Genomic DNA, 22,705 nt, shown 5'->3' with positions numbered 1-22,705 from the left:
AACCCCAGGGCATCAATGTGGACTTCAACAGTTTCCTCATTTCCCCTTCCCCCACCTCACCCTAGTTCAAACTTCCAGCTCGGCACTGTCCCCATGACTTGTCCGGCCTTGCCCTACCTGCCTGTCTTCTTTCCCACCTATCCACCCCACCCTCCCCTCCCTGACCTGTCACCTTCATCCTCTCCCCCACTCACCCATTGGACTCTATGCTACTTTCTCCCCACCCTCCTCTCACTTATCTCTCCACGCTTCAGGCTCACTGCCTTTATTCCTGATGAAGGGCTTTTTCTCTGCCCTTTGGATGCTGCATGAACTGCTGTGCTCTTCCAGCACCACTGACCCAGAATCTGGGTTCCAGCATCTGCAGTCATTGTTGTTACCTCCCATCACATGACCCAACATCTCAGCACAAGCAGGACACACTGCGCATGCTCCAACCAACAGTGACCCCGGGTGATTGATGTCAGAACCAGACCAATGAAAGGACGGTGGGCGGAGCCGGAGGTTGATCCTCCAACCAATCACAGTGAATGAAGGGCGGAGCTATTGTGAACCATGTGATCACCCTCGCGCCTGACTCAGAGTCTCTGTAATGAAAGCTCGGGAAGTTATAGAGAGAAAGGATACGGTAAGGAAAGAAATAAACAGGGAAACGGGACAAAAACTGTGTTGCTATGAGCGGAGAGGTTTTACAAACAAATTGTGCATGTCGGAAAACACAAATTTGAACGTCTCAGTCCCGTATTTGCAGTAAATGGGGAATTGCCTCAGCGGCTGCAGGCCTGAGTGAGGCCGCCATCTTTATTCGGGACAAGGATTCACTGGACACGTGCGGGGCCGCCATCTTTGTAGGGGGCACGGTGCAGCCAGGCGCATGTGCAGCCTCTCTCTGGTACAGAGTCATTGTGATGACAGCAGCCAATCCTGCTCTGAGTCACCTCTGGGCTCCCTCAGGACCACTTTGTCAATGTCCAGCTTCCTCAGTCTCCAACCATGGGGGTATGTTTGGTCTGTTTTATACTGTATTATTACTGTTATAGACCCTTTGTAAATGAGTTTTTCACTGCTGCCCCGCCCCTGACCATGTGCTGCTCTATTATCAGATTACTTTTATCTTGAATATTTTTGACAGTCAAGAATTCTTTTTTCCAATAAGCAAGTGTATTTTCCTTCCATTTCTGACTATCAAATTCTGAACCATTTTCATTCCCTGTAATTCATTTTGCACTCTCTGAAACATCAACTGTGTTTCTCCTTCCACAGATCCCAGTGATTAATGCCAAAGCCCTGTTGCCTGTGGAGAGGATGATGTTTGACTTTCTTGTACAGCTGCAGTTTGTGTGGTGAAGGTGCTCCCACAATGTGGTTGGGTAAGAGACATTACAGATTATTCATTACAGCTACAGTGATGATTTGAAGATAATGTCCAAACCAAGAACAGTATGTAGTTTTATTATCATGCTTTCACAAAAATATTATTGAGAACTTTAGATATGAGGCCAGTGATGGAGATATTTGTTCAGGTGACCAAAAGCATTGCCAAAAAGTAAGTTTTGAGGGATGTCTTAAAGGTGGAAAGCAGACCTGTGAGGTTTTGTCTGCAAATTCTAGAACATGGTGCTTTAGCAACTGTAGAATCAGCCAAACAATTGAAATAATGAATTAACAAATCGTTGGGAGTCTCGAAGAAAAGGGATTGTTGACGTCTCAAAGGATGTGTGGTGAAGGGAGCTAGGGATGATCACAGCCAGGAATTATATGAAGAATAAGTTTTCTAAATTGTTGTTGCTTATGAATAGGAGCCTTTAGATGGATCAACATGTTTTGGGAGAAGTGAGCACAGTTTTCAGTTTTTCTTGAGATTACAGAGAGGTTGAATTTGGGAGGCTGGCTAGGAGTGTGTTTGGATAATGAAGTCTGGAGATAACACACCATGGATGAAAGTATATGAGCTGAGACAAGGGTAGAATCAGCTAGAAATAGTGGTGTTGGAGTGGGACTGGGCTGTCACTCTCATCTCACCTCTGGGATTCAGCTGGTTGTCAGGTTGTAAATCAGGGCAGTAACACAATCGGGAGCTGAGTGGCCCTGGTGGAGCCTAAAATGAGTGTCACTCAGCTGGCTGTTCCTGAGCAGCTGATGCTTGTTCGTCCTGCTAATGACTGCTTCCATCACTTTACTGCTGATCGAGTTGGACTGATGGAGGGAAATTGCCGAGATTGGATTTGCCCTGTGTTTTTATTTGGGCAATGTTCCACATTGATGGTAGATTCCAGTGCTGGAGCGGTATGTGGCTTGGTGGGTGGCAAGTTCTGGAGCACAAGCTATCAGTAGTATTGCCAGAATGTTAGCAGGACCCATAGCCTTTACACTACTTAACCATTCTGTTGATATTATTCAAAGTAAATTGAATTGGCTTAAAGCTCACATCTGTGACATGAGGAACCACTGGAGAAGGGTGAGCTGGATCATCCCACTTTGCATCTGGCTGAAAATTGCTGCAAATGCTGTCATCTTATCTTTTGCATGGATGTGTGAGACCCCTCCATCAGTAAGGGTGGGGATATCTATAGTGCTTCCGGCAACTAGTTGTTTAATTGTCCATTACCATTCACAACTGGGTGTGGCAGAACTGCAGAGCTCTGATCCACTCCATTGGATGTAGGATCACTTAGCTCTATTGCTTGCTGTTGATGCTGTTTGATATGCAGATAGTCCTGCTTGGTAGCTTCACCAGGTTGGCACTTCATTTTTAGGTATGGCTGGTGCTGCTCATGGCATGCCCTCCTTTCCTGTCCGTTGTGATGGGTGAGAGCGGGATTTACAAACCTATGAGATTACAGATTGTGCTGGAGTACAGTTCTGTTGCTGTTGTTATCCCACAGTGTCTCAGAGAGATCCAGTTTGAGTTCCTACATCTGTCACATTTAGCACGGTGATAGTACCACTCAACTTTTTTTCTCAACTTTATGGCGAGGCTTTATCTCCAAAAGGACTGTGTGATGGTCGCTCTTACCGATACTGTCATGGACAGATGCATTTGCAGCTGGTAGATTCATAACGATAAGATGTAGTATCTTTTCCCTCTTGCTGGTTCCCTCACCACCTGCTGCAGACCCCATTTGAATAGTTATGTCCTTGAGGACGAGACAGAGTAGCTCAGACAGAGCTATCAGCTACTGAGTTAGACTCACCTTCCCACAAGTCCTTCGCTCCTACCTCACACCTCTAATATTCCATGTCTTTTTTTCACTGGAGAAGGATGTGGAATCTAGAGAGTTTGGAGAAATGAATAGTGAGAACTTGAAAAGTGTCTGTTACAGAGGAGGAGTTTCAGGATGTCTTAAATTGCATCAAGGTGGATAAAGCCTTGGGACCTGATCAGGTGTGTTCCAGAAATTTGTGGGAAGCTCGGGAAGTGATTGCTGGGCCCCTCCCTGACATATTGGGATTATCGTCCGTGACAGGTGAGGTGCTGGAAGACGGGTGCCATTTTTTTTATAAAAAGGTGGTAACAAAAGGCCAAGGAACACGAGAACAGTGAGCCTGAAGTCAGTGGCAGGCAAGTTGTTGAAAGGGATTCTGAGCGACAGGATTTACATGTATTTGGAAAGACAAGGAATGATTAGAGAGTCAGCATGGCTTTGTGCGTGGGAAATTGTCACTCTAACCTGATTGAGGTTTTTTTTGAAGAAGTGCTAGGAAGATTGATGAAGACAGACTGTGGACATTGTCTATATGGGCATTGAACAAGGTTCCACAGAGCAGACTGGTTTGCAAGGTTAGATAACATGGAATGCAGGGAGAACTGTCTATTTGGATACAAAACAGGCTTGAAGGTAGGAGACAGTGGGTGGTGATGAATGGTTGCTTTGTGGACTGGAAGTCTCTGAAAAGCAGTGTGCTGCAGGAATGGATATTGGGTCCTTAAATAAATGACTTGGATGTGAATATATGAGGTAGGTTTACAGAAAATACAAGATTGTAGGTGTAGTGGACAGTGAAGAAGGTTAGTTTAGAATACAACAGGATCTTGATCAGATGGGCCATTCGAGTGAGGAATGGCAGATGGAGTTCAATTTAGACAAATGTGAGCTGCTGCATTTTGGTAAGGCAAATCAGGACAGGACTTAATGTATTTAATGGTAAGTTCCTGGGGAGTGTTGCTCAAAAAAGAGGTACATTGTTCCTTGAATGTAGAATCGCAGGTCGGCAGGTAGTGAAGGTGGTGTTTGGTATGCTTATATTTATTGGTCAATGCATTGAATACAGAAGCTGGGACGTCATATTGGGGCTGGATAGGACATTTGACAATGGGAACCTTTTTCCACGTATGGAGTCAGCTATTACGAGGGGGCGTAGCTTTAAATTAAGGGGAAGTCGGTATAGGACAGATGTTAGGGGTGGATTCTTTACTCACCGAGTCGGGAGTTCATGGAATGCCCTGCCAGTAGCAGTGGTGGACTCTCCCTTTTTATGGGCATTGGATAGGCAAATGGAGGATAGTGGGCTCGTGTAGGTCAGGTGGGCTTGGGTCGGCGCAACATCGAGGGCCAAAGGGCCTGTATTGCGCTGTATTTTTCTATGTTCCTTATTCTATGATAAAGCCATTTCAGGAATTCCATTTTCAGTTCGAATGTTCCTGTTCTGAGAAGGATGTTGTGAAACTTGAAATGGTTCAGACAAGATTTACAAAGATTTGCTACAGTTGGAGGATTTGGGCTACGCGGAGAGGCTAAATAGGCTGGGGTTAAATTCCCTTGAGAATCAAAGACTGAGAGGTGATGTTTGGGAGATTTATAAAATCACGAGGGGCGTGGATATGGTGAACAGCTGGGGTCTTTTTTTTCCCCCAGGTTAGGTGAGTCCAAAACAAGACCACGTAGGTTTAAGTTGAGAGGGCAAAGATTTAAAAGGGATCAGTTTTCAAGCTGAGTGTGGGGCGTGGATGGAATGAGCTGCCAGATGAAGTAGTGGAGACTGATACAATTACAACATTTAAAAGGCATCCGATTGGGTACGTGATTAGGAAGGGTTTTGAGGAATTCAGACCAATAGCTGGCAAGTGGGACTCCGTTAGTTTAGGATTCCTAGTTGGCATGGGCGAATTGGTCCATTGTTTCTGAGCTGTACATCTCAGCACAGATAATTCTTGGACCTGAGAAGGTTAAGCAGTGATTGCGACCAGGTGCAAATTTGTTTCTGGGATATTTTAATTTGCAGAGAGAGGGGAATTGTTAACAATGTCACAATATTAGTAACTATTTTAAGTTAAATGGAAAATAATGTGAATATGTGACCTATATTTTACTGAGTACATTCTGAGCATCTGGAACAGTCTGAACAGCGGGTGGACACAGATTCAGCAGGTGTTCTCAAACAGATTTGCAATTTTACTTTTTACGGAAAGATTGGGAAGCTGTGGGTAAATGCGAGGGGAGTTGGGACGGATTTGCAGCATCTCCAGAGGGAGAGTGTACAGCCCCAATGGGCTGAATAGCCCCCAGCCCCTGTGTTCTGTGATACTGCCCCATTCACTGTGAATGATGAAGCTCATCCCAAGGCAGAGAGAGGGGAGCCCACCACTCACCTCACAATGGGGGATGGCTTGATTGATGGCAGCTCCAGACCAATGGGAGGAGGGTCTGTGCGGTCCTGCAGCCAATGGGAGTGAATGAGGGGTGTGGCCAGCAAGACGACACCTGTCCATGAGCTGTGCAGGTGCAGTGTCACTGGGTGGGGGTGGGAGAGACAGCAGGGACTGGGACAGAGGCTGCTGGACCTGAATTACAGACTCCCGGTAAATTAAAACCAAAAGAACTGCCGATGCGGTAAATCAGAAACAACAACCAGGAGGGTCTGGAGAAGCTCAGCAGGTCTGGCAGCATCTGTGACGAGAAATCAGAGTTAACGTTTCAGATCCGGTGTCCCTTCCTCACAGCTGATGTTACTGTGAGAACAAATGTTGGTTTATATGTAGAAGGTAGGGTTTAGGGGAGGATGTAAGTAGTAAAGGATAGGTAGGGATAGAGTGAGAAGAACGGTTGGATAAAGGAGTGGAAATCGATCTGGCTGGGGGAGGGTGACTAGCTGTTAATGGAGACTATTAGTGGCTAACCATAGGTAGTGTGTAATGACAGGCTGTGAGACCAAGGCCTAGTGTGTGGGGTAGGGGGCTAGGACATGGGGTTGTTAAGCTGTGGTTAACCACTAACTGTCTCCGTTGTAAGCTGTTCCCCACAAACATCACTCCACGATTGGAGCTGCAGATGGGTGGCACAGTGTTGCATCACAGCGCCAGAGACCAGCGTTCAATTCCCACTTCAGGCAACTGTCTGTGTGGAGTTTGCACATTCTCCCCGTGTCTGTGTGGGTTTCATACGGGTGCTCCGGTTTCCTCCCACAGTCCAAAAGTGTGCAGATTAGGTGAATTGGCCATGCTAAATTGCCCGTAGTGTTAGATGTAGGGGATTGGGTCTGGGTGGGTTGCTCATTAGAGGGTTGGTGTGGGCTTGTTGGGCCAAAGGGCCTGTTTCCACACTGTAAGTAATCTAATCTTTAAAAATACCTCTTGAATATCTTTCCTAAACCCCTCTGTCCTCCTTAAATATGTATCTTAAAGTTGTTCTCTTTAATCAATGTTTCCAGCATTCGTGAAACTCTTTAGGAGAATTGTCAGTGTGAAAGGCTCTATAAAATGCAGGTAGTTGTTGTTAATGTCTGACATCAGGAGAAACAGGAATGAGCCCTCACTCTTATACCTCTTATAAGAAGATGGGGCTGGGACTGGAAGACCAGGCAGTGCCTGTCGGTCCTCCAACCAATCGGAGTGAATGAGGGGCGTGGCTATAAGCAACCACGTGATCAGCTTCACTGACAGCACAGTGTGTGTTGTGACCAAGGCATTGGGAACGTGTGAAGGTGCAGGGCAGGGGTAAGGAAAGGCATATTGACCAGGAAGGGAAGGAAATTTTAATGGAACGTGCTGAGACATTTTACAGAACTTAGTGCACACTGGAAAACATAAATTTGAAAATCCCAGGACCGTGTTTGTGTCAAACGGGAAAATGCTTCAAATGGTGAATGGTGCGAGTGAGCGCCGCCATCTTTATTGGGGGCAGTGATTCATGGGACAGGAGTGTGGCAGCCAACTTTGTGAGGGGCAAGCTGCAGGGGGACACATGCACAGCTTTGCCTGGCAGGGAGAGATAGGGCAGGTTTTACAGAGTGTCAGAGTCAGGGTGTTTCCAGTGTCAGAGTGTGATGCTGGAAAAGCACAGCAGGTCAAGCAGCAGCCAATCGGTGGGAAGGAAGATGGACAAGAAGGTGGTGCCGAGTTGGAAGGCTGGATCTGGGATAAGGTGGGGGGAGTGGAAATGAGGAAACTGGTGAAATCCACATTGATCCCATCTGGTTGGAGGATCCGAACACAGAAGATGAGGTGTTCTTCCTCCAGGCATCAGGTGCCTGGGATTTGGCGGTGGAGGTGGCCCAGGACCTGCATGTCCTTGGTGGAGCGGGAAGGGGAGTTAAAGTGTTGGGAAACAGGGTGTTTGGGTTGTTCAGTGTTTTACTGTTACTTTCACAGACCTTTTGTAAGTTAATTTTCCTCTGCTGCCCAACCCCTGACAACGTGCTGCTCTCTAAACGGACTGAATTTTCCACAATTACTTTGCCAGTGAATCATTCCTTTTTACAACAAAAGAGTGCATTTTCCTTCCATTTCTGACCATCAAATTCTGCAACATTTTCATTCCCTGAAATATCAACTGTGTTTCTCCCTCCACAGATCCCAGTGATCAATGCCAAAGCCCCATTGCCTGTGGAGAGGGTGATGTTTGACTTCCTGTACAGCTGCAGTTTGTGTGGTGAAGGTGCTCCCACAATGTGGTTGGGGAAGAGATGTTACAGATTATTCACTCAGCGACAGAGAAAAGTTGACAATGTATGTGCAAATCAACAACAGTTTGTATTTTTATCATTTTTATAATTTCACGAAATACTATTGATACTTTCTGACATTAGGCAACAGATGGGTATATTAGGTCAGGTGATCAAACGAATTGCCAAATAAGCAGGTTTTCGGGGATACCTTAAAGGAGAAAAACAGATATGAAAGGATTAGGATAGGAATTCCAGACCGTGTTGCCTTGACAACAGTAGAAACAGCCAATCCGGTGAAGCAATGAATAAACACATCGTTGGGAGTCTGACAGAAAATGAGTTGTTGAGGTCTCACAGGTTGCGTGGTGCAGGGAGACAGGGATGTTCACAGCCAGGAATTACATCAAGGGTGAGAATTTGAAGTTGCTTGTAAACGGGAGCCTATTGTTGGATCAACAAGTTATAGAACAAGTGAGCACTTGGGCAATAGAGTTTTAGATATTCTTGATATTATATGTAAGTTGAATGTGGGAGGCTGGCCAGGAGTGTGTTTGGATAATGGAGTCTGGAGATAACACAGGGATGGAGCAAGTATTTCAGTAAATGAGCTGAGACTAGGGTGGGGTTGGGTGATCTCACGAATGGAGAAATAGAATGTAGAGTCAGGCTCCTCATCATCATCATCATCATCATCATCATCATCATCACTCCCCCTCACCGATTCACAGATATTGTTCCTTGTTCTGTCTGTCTTTTCTGGTTATGTCCTGCTCACACATTCTGCTACCAACTAATATTTTACTTCAAGGTTGTTGGAAAATCCTTCTCCATCTCCACTCTCCCTTTCCTTTCTGAAGTCCTTGTATTCGGTGTCCCTCAAGGATCTATCCTTGGTCCCTCCAGTTTCTCACCTACATGCTGCCAGGAAGTGACATCGTCCAAAAGCACTGTTAGGTTTCACATGTACACTGACAATGTCCAGCTCTACCTCCCCATCATCCCTCTCCATTACTCCACTGTTATTCTGTTATCAAACTGCTAACCATGCTCCCACTACTCGATTAGCTGCAATTTCCTCCAATGAAACATTGCAATGGTTAAACCCATTGCCTTCAGTTGATGTTACAAATTCCTTTCCCTCACTGCTGAGCCCCTCTCTCTCACTGGGAACTGAGGCAGAGCTACACTCTTCACAATATTGCTCTCCTATTCTGACGCCAAGGTGACCTTCTGATCAGACATCGACACAATCACCAGCACCAGGAATTCCAATCTGTAAAATGTTGCTTGTCTCCCCCTCGCCCCAGCTCCATTGCTACTGAAACCCCTTACCGTGTTGGTGTTGCATTAAAGTTGACAAAACTAAAACAGAACCCTTGATTCCGCGACTGACCCAGAGTCTGGTTCTAGGTGCCCTCATGCTGGGACACATCCTGTCAGTCTTTACCTTGTCAAACCCCTGAGGAAGCCGATATGTTTGAAAGAGTTCACTTCTCATTCTTCCCAAATCGTGTGAGTAGAGTCCCGACGACTTCAGCCTTTTCTTAAAAGAGAATCCCTTCAAACCAAGGATCATCCCAGTCAATCTTCTCTGAATGCCTCCGATGAAGTGATGTATTCCCTGAAATAAAGGGAGCAAAACTTCTCATTACCCCAGATGTGGTCTCACTCGCACTGTATAAAGTTGCTCTCAGGTATATACTTCAAACTCTTATACTGCAAATCCCTTGAAATCAGGAGCAATATTCCATTCCCCTTCCTGATGACCTGGTGTTACTTTGTGCTAGCTTGCTTTGTTTCCTGCACATTTACCTCTTGGTCCCTTTGTGGTGCAGCTTTCTACAGTTTCCACCAATTAAATAGTCCTCTGTTCTTTTTATTATCTCCTCCAAAATGAACTGCTTCACATTTTCCCAAGTTATTCTCCATTTGCCAACTTGTTGCCCACTTCTCCAATGGATCCCTCTGTGTAAACTGTTTATAATCCTTTTGGAACTTTACTGTTATGCCTTTCCTAGGAGATTTTCCCCATCATTCTTCTAAACTTTTCTTGGGAACACTGGGCAGTGGGAAGCATGCAGAGTTCCTGTCTTTTAAGGGATACTCTATGGAATGATTGGGAGGAGCTTACTGCCTATTTGGTCAGAATGGTGACAACTTGCCCCTGAAGCTGCATGAGCCTTTCACCACCCCCCCCGCCCCCCCCCCCAATCCCCCATGTGTTATTGATGACGCACAGCGGCAGCACAGAAGGGAAGAAGCAGCAGCAAATCCTGCTCTCCACATCTCACTGACACTTGGAACATTCTCTCTCACGTGTCAAAGATCTGCCCTGTTCAGTCACATGAAGTCCCAAGATGGAAACTGATAGAAACCCACATACATTTCCCCCTGAACTGACTGCTGACCTCCACAAGGGGTAATGTGTCCAGTCATCCTGGGCCAGGAGGAGGGGATGGTGCGAGTTTCTAACCTGATCTGACAGTGACGGATTTTATAAACTTGTATTACAGGTGGACATTCAGATGGTAACCTCAGTATTTGTAACACCAAACTCTGACAGAATTACTCAATTCATCAGGACCTGGATATTTGCATTTAGTTGTGAGTATTGTGTTCCAGCTCATTCCTATTTGATGCATAAAAGTTCTCCTTTCAATCAAACCATCCTGTCAATAGATCTCCTCCAAGTCTTTCATATATGTCTTGTCAACAGTTTATGATGAGCTGATGAGTGTAAGGTTGATTATTCTAATGTATAATTTCTGTAAACCCTCTGTCACAGGGCAGCCACAATTTCCTCTGCTACAAGGAGAACAATCTGTTTCCCCAAACCCCTGATTCCCCAATGTCTGTTTGCTCTCTATAAGGTACACATCAGGATTGTGTTGGAACATTCTCCACTTGCCTGCATCAGTACAGCCCCCAACAATATTAAAGAAAGTGAACATCCTCCAGGACAAAGCACTGTGCCTGAGTGCTGTCCCATCCCCCACCTTCAGCATTCCCTCTCCCCACCCCCGGGGTACAGTGACATCACTGTGTAAAAGGGAAAGGCAGCATTGTCCTCCCAGACCATAGGGCTGCTCTCTCATTAGGGAGAGATGGCTGGTGGTGGGTTTAACCTGAAGGTTACCACAGCCCAGGCAAGGGGAGAGGTTAGAAAGGAGAGTCCATCTATTGTAGATGGATATTCTTGACCTGTACCATTAACACCCATGTCCCTGCAACTAAAATCCCCCATGCCTTGAACCATCCTGGTAAATCTCCTGTGCCCCCTCACAGGGACCCTGCCATCCTTCCCAATGTGTGGGCGATCTCTGGTTTGCACAGACCCAGCTGCTCTGTGTTCCTATGGGTAATGTCATTATAGAACAACAGTTGCACTAAACCTCACTGTCTGTAAGGGTGGGAGACACAAAACACTTAAGATGCATTTAGTGTGCATTTGTGATGCCATGATAGAGGAGGATGCCATAATAGATTAGGATAGTTCGGTGGTAGTTTCCTTTCTCACAGATGGATCACCAGAGTATTTGTTTCTGTTCTGTATACCGCTGAGATGTTTATGACAGGAATATGACAAGCTCCATTGGACATCAGGTCAGAAAAGGTGATACTAGAATAGATGACACATGGTTGGTCGATGTTTTTGGGAGGTAAGTGAGATGGAGAGTTTTAAGATGAAATTCAGAAGCTCAGCTCAGGAATCAGAAAGGGCCATCATCAAGTGAGAAATAAACATTGGGTGTCCTGGAGGCTGGAAATAAAGAAAGGCACATATCGCAAAGTTTTCAGAGAGGGGAGGGGATTAGAGATAGGGAGGATAATAAATCTGGAGGGCATGAAAGTTGGAAAGTATTGAGGATGGAGGATGTTACAAAGATAGATATTTATGATAGAAATTTTTGGGGTTTGAGGCTGGAGAGGAATTATTGAGATATGGAAGAGTTGTAAGGCTGGATGAGGTGGCATTGACAGGGAGAGTTCCGAGCACACAGGAATTTACAGAGATAGGAGCGTTCGAGTCATAAAGTTATACAGCACTGACACAGACCCTGTGGTCCAACCAGTCAGTGTTGACCATAATTTTGATCTGAACTAATCGCATTTGCCTCCACTTGGTCCAAATCTATCCTAGCATTCCCAATCGATATACGGGTCCAAATGTTTTTTCCTCTTTAGAATCCCATTCCCCTACCCTTTTTCCTCTACATATACCCCTGACTAATTCACTAAACCCAATCATCCCTGAACACGATGGGCAACTGAGCACGGCCAGTTCACCTACCTTGTATATCTGTGGCTTGTGGGAAGAAATGGGAGCACCTGGAGGAACACACGCTGACATGGGGAGGAATATCCAAACTCCACATGGACAGCCACCCAATGCAGGAATTGAACCTGTGTCCCTGGTGCTGTGAGGCAGCCCTGCTAGCCATTGAGCCACTGTGCTACCCTGAAATTGTAATTGTATTCACAGCTTCCACATCCTCTGCAAGTATATTCCACACGTGAACCACTCTCTCTATGCAAAAACAAAAAAAATAAAATCCCAAACGTCGTTTTAAAGCTTTCCTCCTCTCACTTTAAAATGTATATACCCAGTCTTGAATCGCACCCCCTCCTGGAAAGGGCACCTGTTGTTCACATTACTGATAGTCTTCAGCATTTTCTAAATCTCTAATAATGTCACCCCTCAGCCTCCTACGCTCCAGTGAAAGAAGTCCCAGCCTATCCAGACTCTGCTTAAAATTCAAACCATCCATTCCCATTAACCTATTGGTAAAACTCTTCTGAACTCGCTCCAGTTTAATAATATCCTTCCCATGACAGCACAACCAGAACTGGGCACAGTATTCCAGAAGAGGCCTCCCCAACATCCTGTACAACCTCAACATCCCGTCCCAACTCCTCTCCTCTGAGGTCTGAGCAATGAAGGTAAATGTGCTAAACACCTTTTTAACAAACCTGTCTACATGTGACACATACTTCAAAAATCTGAACACCGAGGTCTCTTTATTCTATACCACTTCTCATGGCCTGACTTTTAATGAGTGTAACTCATGCCTTTTTTTTAAATCAAGATGTACCATTTTGTATTTATTCCAATCCAAAACATCCTTCGAGTATAAAGGCAGTAGGAGTATACTGAAGAGGGAAATCAGGAGGGTAAAAAGGGGACAGGACACAGCTTTGGCGAATGGGGTTAAGGATGGGGTTGGAGGGAGAGAGACAAAACCAGTATTTGGCATCATTGTTTACTGTGGAGAAGGACATGGGAGTTATGGAATGTCGGGAAATAGATGGTGACATCTTGAAAAATGTCCATATTACACAGAAGGTGGTACTGGATACCTTGAAACGCATAAAGGTGGATAAATCCCCAGGATCTGATCAGGTGTACCCTAAAATTCTGTAGGAAGCCAGGGAAGAGATTGCTGAGCCCCTTGCTGAGAGTTTTGTATTATTGATAGTCACAGCTGAGGAGCCAGGAGACTGGGGGTTGGTTAATGTGGTGCTCCTGTTTAAGGAAGGCGGTTTGGACAATCCCGGGAACTACAGACGCGTGACCCTGACGTCGGTGCTAGACAAGTTGTTAGAGGGTACCCTGAGGGACAGGATTTACATGTATTTAGAAAAGCAAGGACAGATCAAGATTGATGAAATTGATGTGCTGGAAATTGTGGAAAACATTAAGCTTGATAAGTCCCCATGGCCAGACCAGATTTATCCTCGGCTGCTCCAGGAAGCGAGAAAGGAGGTTGCTAAGCTGCTGGCGAGGATATTTGCCGCCTCACTCTACAGGAGTCGTCCCGGAGAATTAGAAGGAGGCGAATGTTGTTCCTCTTTTCAAGAAGGGAAATAGGGAAATCGGTGGCAATTACAGACCAGTCCGTCTTACATCTGTTGTCAGCAAAGTTGTGGAAATAATTCTGAGGGATAGAATTTATGACAATTTGTCAAAGCATAGTGTGATTATTGAGTTCTTTGAGGACGTGTCAAGACAGGTCAACGACTGCAGAGCAGTGGATCTGTTATAAATGGATTTCAGCAAGGCTTTTGTTCGGTTTCCCAATGGTAGGCTCATCCATAAAGTCAGGAAGTATGGGACCCAGGGAGATTTGGCTATCCGGATTCAGAATTGGCTGGCTGACAGAAGGCAGAGAGTGGTTGTAGATGGAAAGTATTCTGTCTGGAGGACAGTGTTGAGTGGGGTCCCGCAGAGCTCCGTTCTTGGGTCTCTGTAGGATTTATAAATGACTTGGATGAGGAGGTTGGTGGTTAGCTTAGTAAATTTGCCGATGACACAAAGATTGGAAGTGTCGCCGATAATATAGAGGGCTACTGCAGGCTGCAGCATAACATAGACAGGATGCAGAGCTGGGCTGAGAAATGGCTGGATAAATGCGAACTTGAATGCTGAGTATAGGATTAAAGACAGGATTCTTGGCAGTGTGGAAGAACAGAGGGATCTGGGTGTGCAAGTACATAAATCCCTCAAAGTTGCCAACCAAGTGGATAGGGTTGTTAACAAAGCAAATGTTTTTTTGGCTTTCATTAACAGGGAGATAGAGTTTAAGAGCCGTGAGGTTTTGCTACAGCTCTACAAGTCCCAGGTGAGACCACGCTTGGAAGTTTGTGTCCAGTCCTGGTCTCAATACTACAGGAAATGTACAGAGGCTTTGGAGAGGGTGCAAACAAGGTTTACCGGCATGCTTCCTGGACTGGAAGGCTTCCTGTATGAAGAAAGTTTGAATAAGCTCGGACTTTTCTCTCTGGAGAAAAAGAGGAAGAGAGGAGACCTGAGAGGTGTACAGAGACTTTTCCCCAGGGCAGGATTAACTTGTTTGAGAAGTCATACTATGAAGATATTAGGAGGAAGGTATAAAGGACGCGTCCGAAGTAAGTTGTTTACACAGAGTTGTGAATGCTTGGAATGCGTTACCAGTGGTGGTGGTGGAAGCGAAATCATTGGGGACATTTATGCGACTGCAGGACGTGCACATAGATAGCAGTGAGTTGAGGGGTGTGTAGGTTAAGTTACTATGTTTTACATTAGGATTAAATCTCGGTATAACATCGTGGACGTAAGGGCCTGTTCTGTGCTGTACTTGTCTATGTTCTATGATTTGGGAGAGTCGGCATGGCTTTGTGTGTGGGAAATCATGTGTCTCGTACTTGATTGAGCTGTTTTTGAAGAATTAACTCAGAGGATTGATGAGGGCAGAGTGGTAGATGTGATCTCTATGCACTTCAGTAAGGCGTTTGGTAAGGTTCCCCATGGGAGACTGGTTAGCAAGATGAGATCTCACAGAATACCGGGAGAACTAGCCATTTGGATACAGAACTGGCTCAAAGTTAGAAGATAGAGGGTGGTGGAGGTAGATTGTTTTTTGGACTGGAGGCCTGTGATCAGTGTAGTGCCACAAGGATCGGTGCTGGGCCCTCTGCTTTTTGTCATTTATATCAATGATTTGGATGTGAACATATGAGATATAGTTAGTAAGTTAGCATTTGAAACTAAAATTGAATACATAGCAGACAATGGAGTATGTTACCTCGGATTACAATGGGATCTTGATCAGATGGGCAAATGGGCTGAGGAGTGGCAGATGGAGTTTAATTTAGATAAATGTGAGGTGCTGCATTTTGGAAAAGCAAAGCTTAGCAGGACTGATACACATAATGGTCAGGTCCTGGGGAGTGTTGCTGAACAAAGAGACCTTGCAGTGCAGGTTCATAATTCCTCGAAAGTAGAGGTGCAGGTAGATAGTGCACTTGAAGAAGTGTTGAGATGGACACACCAAGCACTACTGATGCTGCCTGGCCTGAACACAATGACCAGGATGGATAAGATGTGGGCATTGCTGGAAGTCAGAGTGTACACAATGTGGACCTGGGGAAGTGCAGCAGGTCAGGCAGTATCAGAGGAGCAGGAAAGTTGATGTTTTGGGTCGGGACTCTTTGTCAGTCCTGATGAATAGTCCTGACCCAGAACGTCTGCTTTCCATCCCCATTGTATTCATGCTGGTCATCCAGCACCTATTTATTCTGGTCCCACGTTCTGGCACTCAGCATGTAATCGATATTGTAATGCTTGGTGTGACCATCTCAACACTACCTCCAGGCTGCAATGTTTCCTGCATCTGTCACCATTTCAGATGCTGCCTGACCCGCTGAGGATCTCCAGCACTTTTTGTTTTTATTGTGAATTTCCACCATTTTGCTGAGGTACTTCGAGTCAGAGAGTTATCCAGCACGGAAACAGGCCCTTCAGTCCAACTCGTCCATGTCGACCAGATATCCTAACCTGATCCAGCTCCATTTGGGAGCGTTGGCCTATATCACACATGAACACTTTCTATTCATGTACCCCTCCAGACACCTTTTAAATTTAATTTGACCTGCGTTCATCATTCCTATAGCATCTCATTCCATACGCTCACCAACCTCTGAGTGAACCGTTTGGCCCTCAGGTCCATTTGAAACCTTTCCCCTCTCACCTAAAACCCAACGCCCTGCAGTTTTGAACTCCCCGACACTGGGTGGAAACAAAGACCTTGGCTATTCACCCTGTCTGTGCTTCTCCGTAAGGTAACCCATCAGTCTCTGACGCTCTGGGGAAAAGCCCCAGCTTATTCAGCCTTTCCCTTTAACTCCACGGTCCTAACAATAGCCTTGTAGATATTTTCTGAAACTCTCCTCATGTTTTGTAAAACAGAGTCACAGAGATGTACAGAATGGAAACAAACCCTCTGCCCTTATCGTCCATGCCAACCAGCTCATTTATGCATGTAGCAAGCAAGTTGTCCCTACGGTCCCCTTGAAGTCTTTCCCCTCTCACTTTAAACCTATGCCCTCTGCTTTTGGACTCCCTATCCTGGGAATAAAGAAACTGGCTAGTCACCATGTTGTTGCTCCTCACAACTATATAAAGTTGTATAAAGCCATCCCACAGCATCTCCTGCTCCAGGGAAAATAGTCTCAGCCCCTCCCTATGGTTCAAATGTTCCAATACTGGGAACACCCTTGTAAATCTTTGCTGAACTTGTTCAGGTTTCCCAACATCTTTCCTGTAGCAGGGAGACCAGAATGGAAAGCAGTCTGGGGATTCCAAAAGTGGCCGAGCTAATATACTGTACAACCGAACCATGATCTCCCAACTCCTATACTCAATGCACTGCCCAATAACAGCTAGCATACCAAACACTACCTTCACCGACCTGTCTACCTTCAACCCCACTTTCAAGGCATTATCAACCCACTCTGCACAGTGCTTTTGTTCTGGTACACTTCCCAGGAACTTGTTATTATGAGGTTGAGTCCTATTGTTGTAACATTTTTTTCCAAAATCAGGGAGATTAGAATTGAATGTAGTATTCTAAAGCTGGCCTCACCAATGCCCAGTACAGTCACAACTGTAGCTAATTCCTATACTCAGTGACCAAATCCCTACAGTGTGGAAGCAGGCCATTCGGCCCATGAGACTATGCCAACCATCTGAACTTGTGTATTTCCCCTATCCATGCCTCTCATGATTTTGCAAATCTCGATTTTGCAAGCCTCTGACGCTCCAGGGAACACAGCCTATTCAACTTCTCCTGGTAGCTCAAATCCTCCAGTCCTGGGAACATCCTTGAAATTCTTTTCTGACCCCTTTCAAGTTTCCCAATATTGTTTTGATAGGAAGGCAACCAGAATTGTATGGATTATTCCAACAGTTGCCTAAGCAATGTCCCGTGCAGCCGCAATATGATCTCCTAACTCCTGTACTCAATGCTTTGACCAATAAAGGAAATCATACCAAATGCTGCCTTCACTATTCTATCTACCTGCGACTCCAATTTCAAGAAGCGATGAATCTGCCCTCCGAGGTGTCTTTGTTCAGCAATGCTCCCAAGGACCTTATCATTAAGTGGATAAGTCCCTACTGTAGCACCTCACATTTTTCTAAATTAAACTCCATCTGCCACTCCTCAGCCCATCCGCCCATCTGATCAAGTTCCCATTGTACTCTGAGGTAATCTTTTTCACTGTCTATTACACCTCCAATGTTGGTGTGATCTGCAAACTTACTAACCATACCTCCTATGTTAGCATTCCAGTCATTTATATAAATGACGAAAAGTAGTGGATCAAACAACGATCGTTGTGACACTCCACTGGTCACAGGCCTCAAGTCTGCAAAGCAGCCCTCCACCCCTCTGTCTTCTACCTTTTGAGTCAGTTCTGTATCCAAATGGATGGTTTCCTCTGTATTCCATGAGTTCTAACCTTGCTAACCAGTCTCCCATGAGGAGCCTTGCGGAACACCTTACTGAAGTCCACGTAGATCATGTCCATCACTCTGCCCTCATCAATCCTTTGTTACTTCTTCAAAAGACATTCTTCCCTTTGGAAAACGTAACAGTTACAGCCCCAGAATAATCGGCCCACCGTGTCTGTGTGGATCATGATGCCATTCCAAACTAATTCCATCTGCCTGTACGTGATCCATATCCCTGCCACCCCATGCCTGCTTATGTCTGCCCAAACGCCTCAAAAACATTGTGATTGTTTCTGCTTTTACCATCACCCAGGAGAGTACATTCTAGTCACTGACCACCTTCTGCTTAAGAAACTTGCCTGACATAACTCCCTTTAAACCTGCACAAATATTGTTGGAAATGCCCAGCAGGTCATGCAGCATCTGTGAAGAAAAATGAGTTAATGTTTCGGGACTGGTCCCCCTTCCTCAGAAACGGTTAACTCTAATTTCTCTTCCCAGATGCTGCTGGACCTGCCGGCTGTTTCAGAAACTTCTGTTTCTCTTCCTGGTTTACAGCATCTGCAGTTGTTTTGGTTTTCATTTCCTTTAAACTGCCCCCTCTCCTCTTAAATGTGTGGCTCTAGGATTTGTCACTTCCACCTTGGAAAAAAGATTCACGTTATTCACTCTGTCTGTGCCTCTCTGGTTACCCCGCAGCTACTGACTTGCCAAAGACAAAACTCCAAGTTTTTCCAACCTCTCCCAATCCAGACAACATCCTGGTAAACCTGTTTTCACCCTCCCAAAGCCTCCAAATCCCCTTGAAGTCTTTCCCCTCTCATGTTAAACCTATGCTGTCTACTCTTAGATTCCCATACCCCGGGGAAACAAAGAAACCATGACTAGTCACCCTATCGTTGCTCCTCATAATTTTATAAAATTCTACAATGCCACCTCAAGCGTCCAGTGATCCAGGAAAAATAGCCTCAGCCTATTCAGCCTCTCCCTATGGTTCTAATGTTCCATACTGGCAAGACCCTTGTAAAACTTTTCTGAATTCTTTCAAGTTTCCCAACATCCATCCTATAACAGGGAGACTGGAATTGAAAGCAGTATGGAAATTCCAAAAGTGGCCGAGCCAATAAACTGTACAACCGAAACATGATCTCCCAACTCCTATCCTCAATGTACTGCCCAATAACAGCTAGCATTACAAACACCACCTTCACCGACCTGTCTACCTTCAACCCCACTTTCAAGGATCTATCAACCCACACTGCACGGTCTGTTTATTCGTCAACATTTCCCAGGACCTTGTTATTGAGGTTGAGTTTATTGTGGTAACATCTTTCTGAAATCAGGAAGACAAGAATTGAATGTAGTATTCTAAGTATTCTAAGGTCACCCCTCAGTTTCCGACACTCCAGGTAAAACTCCTGGCAACATCCTTGTAATACCTTTCTGACCTATTTCAAGTTTGAGAACATTCTTCTGATCGGAAGACCAGAATTGCATGGAATATTCCAAAAGTTGCCTAATCAATGTCCTGTACAGCCACATTATGACCTCCCAACCCCTATACTAAACACTCTGACCTATAAAGGCAAGCAGACCAACTGCCACCTTCACTATCTTATCTACCTGCGACTTTACTTTCAAGGAACTATGAAGCTGCATAACAAGGTCTCTTTGTTTAGCAGCACTCCCCAGGAACTTACTATTAACTGTATGCGTCCTGCTAAGGTTTGCTTTTCCAAAATGCAGAACCTCGCATGTTTTTCTAAATTGAACTCCTCAGCCCATTTGCCCATGTGATCCAGATGCCTTGTACTCTGAGGTAATCTAATTCACTGGGGGAGGATTTTGCAGAAAGTTAACAGAACACATTTTGTGAAAATTCAGGAATGTTATGGAAAGGGACAAGGTGGGCCTGCAATTAGAGTTCTAACTTGCTTCATTTCAGTTCAACCAGATATGATTTTGCCAGTGTGCAGGATGCAGTGTGTGCAGGATGGTTCTCATCAGAGGGTGGAGGTGGGGAATATAAATGAGAGGTTCCAGATTGATTTTTCCCCAATGTGATTCCCACCAGGAAGGAAACCCGGGGACCTGGGGGGAGGATTCACCAACACCCGGGAGGCTCTGAGTCAGAATCATTGATTTGGTTCTTAGTCTGCAGACAAGAGCTAGGTAACTGAATTCAAGGAGAGAAGAGAGATTGTGAAAACTGGGTATGGAGGGAAGGAGTGAGGAGATTGGTTTGGTCTTCAGTTAACAAGAGAGAGAAATTGTGAGACTGAGAATTAAAGTTTTGGGGGGAACAAGGAAACTACAATTTAATACTATCATTATCTTATAAAGTTCCATCCTGTATTAACAGTGGTGAGTTGTTTTCTCTGTTGTAGGGCACTGAAAGGGTGGATTTGTGAATGAGAAATTCAAATTGAGCTTCATGTTCAGACCTGATGGTTACTGGATCCGTGCCGACCTGAATATCATTGGCCTTTTCATCTGGAAGGAAAGGTGTGTATTCTGTCCGGGGACAAGATTTCAAATGTCAGTGTGTCAGGAAAAATTACTGCGACACAGCCAAGTCCATGTTGGCAAAGTTTGTAGCTTTGAATGGAGGCTGTTTATCAGGATTATCTCCATGGCAACGGCAGTTAAAAGGTCTAGTTCAATTCAGCACATTGTTTTCACATCGCACCCCTCCCCCACCCGCCGTGGCTCACTTCAGTACCTGACAGGCGCTTCAGTTTCAGTGGGATTGTCTGTCAGGATTCTGATGTGGAGGAGACGGTGTTGGAGTGGGGTGGACAAAGTTATAAATCTCACAACACCAGATTATAGTCCAACAGGTTTTATTTGGAAGCACTAGCTTTCCGAGCACGGCGTAATTTTTAACTTTATCAGGTCTATCTCTATGATGAGAGACTTCTTCGGTTAAGTACTTCAATAAATACTGAGGCCACATATTCCCCTCTAGCAGTATCAACTGCTATTCTGGCCCTCGGGTTAGCTACTCATCACTTTTTATCCCCAATCCCATCTCGCTTTCTGTTGATCGTTTAAAGTTTTTCTAATCTCCTAGTTTCTCGGTGATCATTGCCAATTTGTGTGCCTTCTATTACAATGTGATAGACTCCCTTATTTCCTGAGCCACCCAGGGCAGATTACTCCTTTATCTACGGTCCTTCCTTTTCACTGATATATACTTTTGCTCAGCACTTTGAAAACATTGCTTTGATATTTCCCACTGGCGTCAACTACCCCATCGTAAACTCTTTGCTTCCAGTTTACATTAGCCAACTCCTGTCTCATCCTATTGTAGTCTCCTTTGTTTAAGCACAGGATCTTGGGACTGGATTTAATCTTCCCGCTTTCCATCTGTATTCTAAACTCATCCAGACTTATCACTAGTCCTTTATCAGATTACAAGGTGAGGGGACGTTTCCTGGGTGTTTTGGTTTTCATTGTCAGAGATCTTAACTTTGTAATAAAGTACAGGATGGATATTCACAACAGAGTATTCTGGACGGTGTGAATGTACAACACAATCTAAAATCATAAATCACTGTCTCCCCTGAGTTTAAAATTGTAAAATCATTATCTCCTCCATGCTTCCTCACTATCTAAGTTTGGAACACTAATCCACCTGATTATCCTGCATTTTCCAAAAATCTCCTTGGGTGAATGTGGTGATTTTTGGATTCAGTTTTCCAGTTATTAACGTAAGATGAGCACTGGGCACAGGAGAGGCAGTGTAGCCTTTCGATGATGATGAGTTAGTTTGGCCAATTCACCTAACTGCACATATTTGGATGTTGGAGGAAACTGGAGCACCCAGAGGAAACCACGCAGACATGGGGAGAACGTGTAAACTCCACACAGTCACCTAAGGCTGGAATCAAACCCGGGTCCCTGACGCTGTGAGGCAGTGGTGCTCGCCACTGAGACCTCTGCTTAAAATCTGCTCCCCTTTATTAAACTCCCCACCCCGCAATTGGCTGAATCTGTGTTCTTTACATCAGAAATCAGGCTGTGGAAAACAGGTGTTTCAGTAAAACCCAGTGACAGCCCATATGTTCTGTGTGTCTGAATGGGGATCCTATACCCAAACCCTCCACCCCACACTTCTCATTCACTTTCCAGAGACAGGGCTCCAGTAGCTTCATGGGGACTACAACTCCCACAATCCCTGAGACGGGGACCACACGTGTGTGTGGAAACCTGGCATTGTAAATGTACAGAATGTGGGCCGATTTTGGAGCATGTGCTTTGGGTTAACTAGCGGAAAGTAGTTCACACTGTGATTGGCTGGAGGACGAACATATCGGTTGGGGGGCGGGAGGTCAAAGTGTCACCACACTCACGTGGGCCAAAGGCTATCCCCAACTCGTCATAACACTGGGAATCGACCAATGGGAAACAAAGAAGGATCTGACCCATTCTCCCAGACTGAAGGTTCCTCTTCTGTCCAGGATCTGCTACCTCCTTTCTGTTTCCTTTTGTTTCATTCTGCTGTTACATTATTGACTGCAGCAGCTGAAGGGAAAGGAAGTGAACCCA

The 22,705-nt window shown here is 45.2% G+C and overlaps 1 long non-coding RNA gene across 3 annotated transcripts; it reads left to right on the top strand.

The window, feature by feature from the left end:
* Positions 1–559: 559 nt before the first annotated feature.
* LOC132809462 (uncharacterized) lies at positions 560–20,643 on the top strand. 3 transcript variants are annotated; one of them, XR_009642334.1, is made up of 5 exons: positions 560–628; positions 1,264–1,370; positions 7,790–7,945; positions 10,398–10,488; positions 20,542–20,643. It is a non-coding gene; the product is annotated as an uncharacterized LOC132809462 (long non-coding RNA). The 3 variants fall into 3 exon arrangements; XR_009642336.1 differs by lacking the exon at positions 20,542–20,643 and adding an exon at positions 12,721–12,792; XR_009642335.1 differs by lacking the exon at positions 560–628 and adding an exon at positions 926–999.
* The last annotated feature ends 2,062 nt before the right edge of the window (positions 20,644–22,705 follow it).

Source organism: Hemiscyllium ocellatum, unplaced genomic scaffold, assembly GCF_020745735.1.
Source record: "Hemiscyllium ocellatum isolate sHemOce1 unplaced genomic scaffold, sHemOce1.pat.X.cur. scaffold_124_pat_ctg1, whole genome shotgun sequence".
Taxonomy (NCBI): domain Eukaryota; kingdom Metazoa; phylum Chordata; class Chondrichthyes; order Orectolobiformes; family Hemiscylliidae; genus Hemiscyllium; species Hemiscyllium ocellatum.
The sequence above is the reverse complement of the archived record's forward strand: the minus strand, read 5'-3'. Positions and strand labels throughout refer to the sequence as shown.